We start from the raw sequence: 6,759 nt of genomic DNA on the forward strand, positions 1-6,759 counted from the left end.
TGCTCTGAGCTGGCCAGGCCCTGAGATGGGCTCCAGCAGCAGATCATCATCATTCCACCGATTCCGGTGCACAATCACAACCATTAAACACTTCTGAAGGCATTAAACGTCCTGTCTACGGTGTATGTGTTTCAGAGGCTTCATATTTATACAATCATCAATATTATTATTGCTCACACATTACAATATTCATATGACGGTGTGTATTTAGTATTGAAGTGTTAGTGCAGTTAATAAGTACATTGCACTATATATTTTGAGTAATACTAATGAACTGCATTTATTTAAATGTAAAAGCTGAGGTGTATGTACACTATTAGGCTATTAATATCACAGTAGTAATGGATTATAGTAGTTCAATATTAATGCTGCCTTCACGTGCTATCGGAAATTTGATAATTCCGACTTCTTAAGTCGTGATTACGAGCTCATTGCATTCAAGATTCAATATGTGAGGGCGTTCATGTGCAATGTTTACCTTGGAAACTCGTATTTACGATAATTCCGAGAGCACGTGAAGGCAGCATAAGTGTGAGTTCGCTATTGTTTTATTATTTCTGGTTTTCATTTTAAACGTTTCACATCATATTTACTACAATGTTGTCAAATTAATAACCAAGATCATGTACCACCTTTTTCAGTCCAAACACACACTGTTATTTGGCATGGATAACCAAAAAAATCACACATTCACGTGACAGAACTATAAGCTAACACGTGTTTGTTTCATATTCGTATTGAAGAAGTCACTAAATGTACATTTGTAGGATCACTAACGTATAATTGGTCAGAAAACAAAGGTGCTTTAATGATTTGGCCTATACTTTGCTGCACACACACACACACACACACACACACACTAGGTAGTTAGGGGTGTTCGAAGACATGCTCCTATATATATATATATATATATATATATATATATATATATATATATATATATATATATATATATATATATATATATTTGTATTAATCACTTTCTAAGATTTTTTTTAAAATGCATTCACATTCATAATTAATCGTATGCATCATATGAAGAAAACGGATTGGTTGATGTTTCTCGTCCTCTCACATTGACAGTTGCTAATTATTACATTAAATCACGTAAATTATATACGTATTTATATACCTATTTTAAATTAAACATGCAGGCGCAATTAGACAAAGGTTTATTAGTTTGCTTGATTATTTGTATCGGTAGTTTAACTGGTGCTGTGCAATATCTACTGCATTAAAGTAATACTTTAATATTAGGCACTTTTTCACAACATTTATAGCCTACACATCGGAAAAATACAGAGGTCTGGATTCAAATTATTGACTGTCATTACTTAAAATAACACTTGTTTATTACTAAAAACTTAAGTTCTGGACCTTTGGCAGTGAGGGGGGGTTTGTTTGATGGGCATATACTCATTCATGCATACATTTAAAGACCCCCTGAAATCAAAATGGATGTTTTTTAGCTTTTAGAGTGACTATGTTAGCCTTAAGGTTATGAATAAGCTGGTGTGTTCCAAAACAATGACAGAATCCGCATTTAGGAGATATAAGCATTCAAAACTCACAGTCTCTCACTTCCGCTAAAACGGATCACAGATTCTGATGACATCATCGCAGACTTCACCTTCTCATCACGTCTTCTGTCCAATCAAATGCTCTCTAGAATCTGAAGCCCCGCCCCCTACACTATAAACAGACGCTGAAGGGCTGAAATCGGTCACACATTCACCATTTTCTATATTCCATTTATATTCTGCACAGATGCTGTATTTAAAGCGATATGCAGGAGATTATGATGATAAACGGTTAGAGATTAGGAGGAAACTCTGGCTTTACCAAACAGAACGGCTCTAGTCAAACTGTGATATTAACGAAACGCTATTGGCTGTTTCAAAAAAGGGGAGGAGCTGCTAACCAGGGGTAATTACTGAATAATGATGCATGTCTCAAAGCACTTCAGTGGGCCTTTAATAAATATTTGCATGTATATACTGTATATCATTTACATAATTGATCATATACACTCACCTAAAGGATTATTAGGAACACACACTAATACTGTGTTTGACCCTTTCACCTTCAGAACTGCCTTAATTCTACGTGGCATTGACTCAACAAGCTGCTGAAAGCATTCTTTAGAAATGTTGGCCATATTGATAGGAGAGCATCTGCAGTTGATGGAGATTTGTGGGATGCACATCCAGGGCACGAAGCTCCCGTTCCACCACATCCCAAAGATGCTCTATTGGGTTGAGATCTGGTGACTGTGGGGCCATTTTAGTTCAGTGAACTCATTGTCTCATTGTGACTAGTAAGTCAAAGTCCAAATCACAGTCTTTGGTGTCCTAACTTAATTGACATAAGTACCAATGTAGAACATTATATAGAAACTGTGTCTATTCCTCGTTTAGTGAGGTCAAACATTAAATCTACTGTAGGATCTAGGAAAAATCTAATTGTGATTAAACCAGAAAATCTCAATATTAGTGAACAAAAACAATTTCTAAAACTAGGTCTTCTAAACATTAGATCGCTCACACCTAAGGCGGTTATTGTAAATGAAATGGTCACAGATAATAGTTTCGATGTACTTTGCCTTACTGAAACCTGGCTTAAGCCAAATGATTATTTCGGTCTAAATGAGTCTACTCCACCAGGATACTGTTATAAGACTGAGCCCCGTCTGATTGGTCGTGGCGGCGGTGTTGCAACAATATATAGAGATATTCTTAATGTTACCCAGAAAACAGGTCACAGGTTTAATTCGTTTGAAGTACTAGTGCTAAATGTAACGCTATTAGATGTAAGAAAGAAATCCGTATTATCTCTAGCCTTAGCTACTGTATATAGACCTCCAGGGCCCTATGCTGATTTCCTAAAAGAGTTTGCAGACTTTCTCTCAGATCTATTGGTCAACGTCGATAAAGCATTAATTGTTGGAGATTTTAACATACACGTAGATAACACAAATGATGCGTTAGGGGCTGCGTTTACAGATCTATTAAACTCCTTTGGGGTTAAGCAAAACGTCACTGGTCCCACTCATCGTCTTAATCACACACTAGATTTAATTATATCACATGGAACCAACCCAACCGATATAGATATTATACCACAAAGTGATGTTGTCACTGACCATTACATGGTAACTTGCATACTGCGTACTGCTGAAATCTGTCATGTTGCGCCACGTTAACGACCAGGCAGAACAACCCTTCCAACCACTATAGATAGATTCTCAAATAGCTTACCTGATCTGGCTCAGCTGCTCAGTGAACCCAAACAAACAGATGAACTAGAGGAAATGACTAGCAGTATGAGCACCATTTTCTCTAGTACATTAGAAATTGTTGCACCAATTAGATTAAAAAAGGTTAGAGAGAAAACTAAAGCACCATGGTACAACAGTGCTACACATGTTATCAAGAGAGAAACTCGTAACTTCGAGCGTAAATGGAAACAAACTAATTTAGAGGTCTTTAGAATCGCGTGGAAAGATAGTATGTCACGTTATAAAAAGGCCCTAAAAGCAGCCAGGGCTGAGCATCTCCGCAAACTAATAGAAAATAACCAAAATAACCCAAGGTTTTTATTTAACACTGTGGCTAGACTAACAAATAAACAAGCATCGCCTGAGCAAAATATTCCGTTACAGTTTAGTAGTAATGATTTTATGAACTTCTTCGCTGACAAAATAGAAAGCATCAGAAACAAAATTGTAAATGTACAATCTTTAATGATGTCTTATGATTCAACCGCGATTATCGCCCCTCAAGAACTACTACACCGCTTTACAACTATAGGACAGGAAGAGCTAAATAAACTTATCATTGCATCTAAACCAACAACATGTTTATTAGATCCAATACCCACTAAACTACTGAAAGAGTTGTTACCTGTAGTGGAAGAGCCTCTTCTCAATATTATTAACTCGTCTTTATCTTTAGGTCATGTTCCAAGAATATTCAAGTTGGCAGTCATAAAACCTCTCATTAAGAAGCCACAATTAGATCATAATAACCTAGCAAATTACAGACCAATATCAAATCTTCCATTTATGTCTAAAATACTAGAAAAAGTTGTGTCCGCTCAATTGTGCTCTTTCTTGCAAGAAAATGATATCTATGAAAAATTTCAATCAGGATTCAGGCACCATCATAGCACAGAAACTGCACTCGTTAAAATCACAAATGATTTACTTCTAGCTTCTGACCAAGGCTGTATCTCAATACTAGTTCTACTCGATCTTAGTGCTGCGTTCGATACTATAGATCATAAAATACTATTAGATCGACTTCAAAATTACACTGGTGTTCAGGGACAGGCATTAAACTGGTTTAGATCGTATTTATCAGACCGCTACCATTTTGTCTGTCTAAATGGGGAAAAATCAAAGATAACATCAGTAGACTTTGGGGTGCCGCAAGGATCCGTGTTAGGCCCTCTGCTATTCTCTATATATATGCTGCCACTTGGTAATATTATAAGAAAACATGGAATTAATTTCCACTGTTATGCTGATGACACTCAATTATATATTTCATCACGACCGGATGAAAACGCTAAATCATCTAAACTGACAGCGTGTGTTGAAGATATTAAACACTGGATGACGTGTAATTTTCTGCTATTAAATTCAGATAAAACAGAGGTATTACTTATACACTAGTCCCGAGGTAACTAGTTCGTCAGCTCCAGTTTGTATCCAGCCTCTCATGGAGACTTCAGATGCCCCGACACCTGTGAAGAGACGACTCAACGCCAGCGTTGTTATGGCCTAAAATAATACATGATTGATTAACTTATTCTAACATTTTTCTTTAACATTCTCTTTCTAACATTTTTCAATGTACATTTATGAAATGCACTTTCTGTAAAGCTGCTTTGAAACAATGTGTATTGTGAGAAGCGCTATACAAATAAATTTGAATTGAATTGAATTGTCATGTTCAAGAAACCAGTTTGAAATGATTGGAGCTTTGTGACGGTGCATTATCCTGCTGGAAGTAGCCATCAGAGGATGGGGACATGGTGCTCATAAAGGGATGGACATGGGCAGAAACAATGCTCAGGTAGGCCGTGGCATTTAAACCATGCCCAATTGGCACTAAGGGGCCTAAAGTGTGCCAAGAAAACATCCCCCACACCATTACACCACCACCACCAGCCTGCACAGTGGGAACAAGGCATGATGGATCCATGTTCTCATTCTGTTTACGCCAAATTCTGACTCTACCATCTGAATGTCTCAACAGAAATCCAGACTCATCAGACCAGGCAACATTTTTCCAGTCTTCAACTGTCCAATTTTGGTGAGCTGGTGCAAATTGTCGCCTCTTTTTCCTCTTTGTAGTGGAGATGAGTGGTACCCGGTGGGGTCTTCTGCTGTTGTAGCCCATCTGCCTCAAGGTTGTGTGTGTTGTGGCTTCACAAATGCTTTGCTGCAGACCTCGGTTGTAACGAGTGGTTATTTCAGTCAAAGTTGCTCTTCTATCAGCTTGAATCAGTCGGCCCATGACCTCTGACCTCTAGCATCAACAAGGCATTTTCTCCCACAGGACTGCCGCATACTGGATGTTTTTCCCTTTTCACACCATTCTTTGTAAACCCTAGAAATGGTTGTGTGTGAAAATCCCAGTAACTGAGCAGATTGTGAAATACTCAGACCGGCCCGTCTGGCACCAACAACCATGCCACGCTCAAAATGTCTTAAATCCCCTTTCTTTCCCATTCCGACATTCAGTGTGGAGTTCAGGAGATTGTCTTGACCAGGACCACACCCCTAAATGCATTGAAGCAACTGCCATGTGATTGGTTGATTAGATAATTGCATTAATGAGAAATTGAACAGGTGTTCCTAATAATCCTTTAGGTGAGTGTATTTAAATATAACATGCATGTGTGTGTATTTATATATACATAATAATTATATATTCATAATAAGCATATATTATGTTAACACAAACTTTTATTTTGGATGCAATTAATCGCTTTCCCAACACAAATATTTTTCTTTTTTAATAAATGTATATTTATATATAATTTTCAGAAACATCATCACAATGATTCTGGGTAACACCTATAATTAATGGTCACATGATTCATTTAGCAGATTATTGTGAAGAGTATAGCTCAGTTAATATTAAAGGGTTAGTTCACCCAAAAATGAAAATTCTGTCATTAATTACTCACCCTCATGTCGTTGGACACCCGTAAGACCTCCGTTCATATTCGGAACACAAATGAAGATATTTTAGTTGAAAGCTGATGCTGAGAAAGGCTTCACACAGGCCTCCATTGGCATTCAGTACATTGACACTTCCAAGATCCATGAAAGGCACTTAAAACGTCGTTACAAAGTCTATCTCACCACAGTGGCTCTACAATAATCTTACAATGCGACGACAATAGTTTTTGTGCGCAAAAAAAAATCAAAATAACACCTTTATCCAACTTGTTCTTGTCTTCCGTGTGTGTCTCCACGACGCATGCGCGAGAATATGACGTAGCGCCGGTGTTCGGGAATCGATGAAATACAAACTTAAGCCCCATTTTGAGCACTACGCCGAGACCTAAAGCACGATCAATGTAGAATCCAACAGCTTAGACACGCGCGTCTTCCTCTGCTCGTAAACAAATCTCTTCTGGGTCATGTGTCCGAACGCCGGATCTGCGTCATATTCTCGCGCATGCGTCGTGGAGACACACACGGAAGACAAGAACAAGTTGGATAAAGGTGTTATTTTGATTTTT

Source organism: Gobio gobio, assembly GCF_949357685.1.
Source record: "Gobio gobio genome assembly, chromosome: 2".
Classification (NCBI taxonomy): domain Eukaryota; kingdom Metazoa; phylum Chordata; class Actinopteri; order Cypriniformes; family Gobionidae; genus Gobio; species Gobio gobio.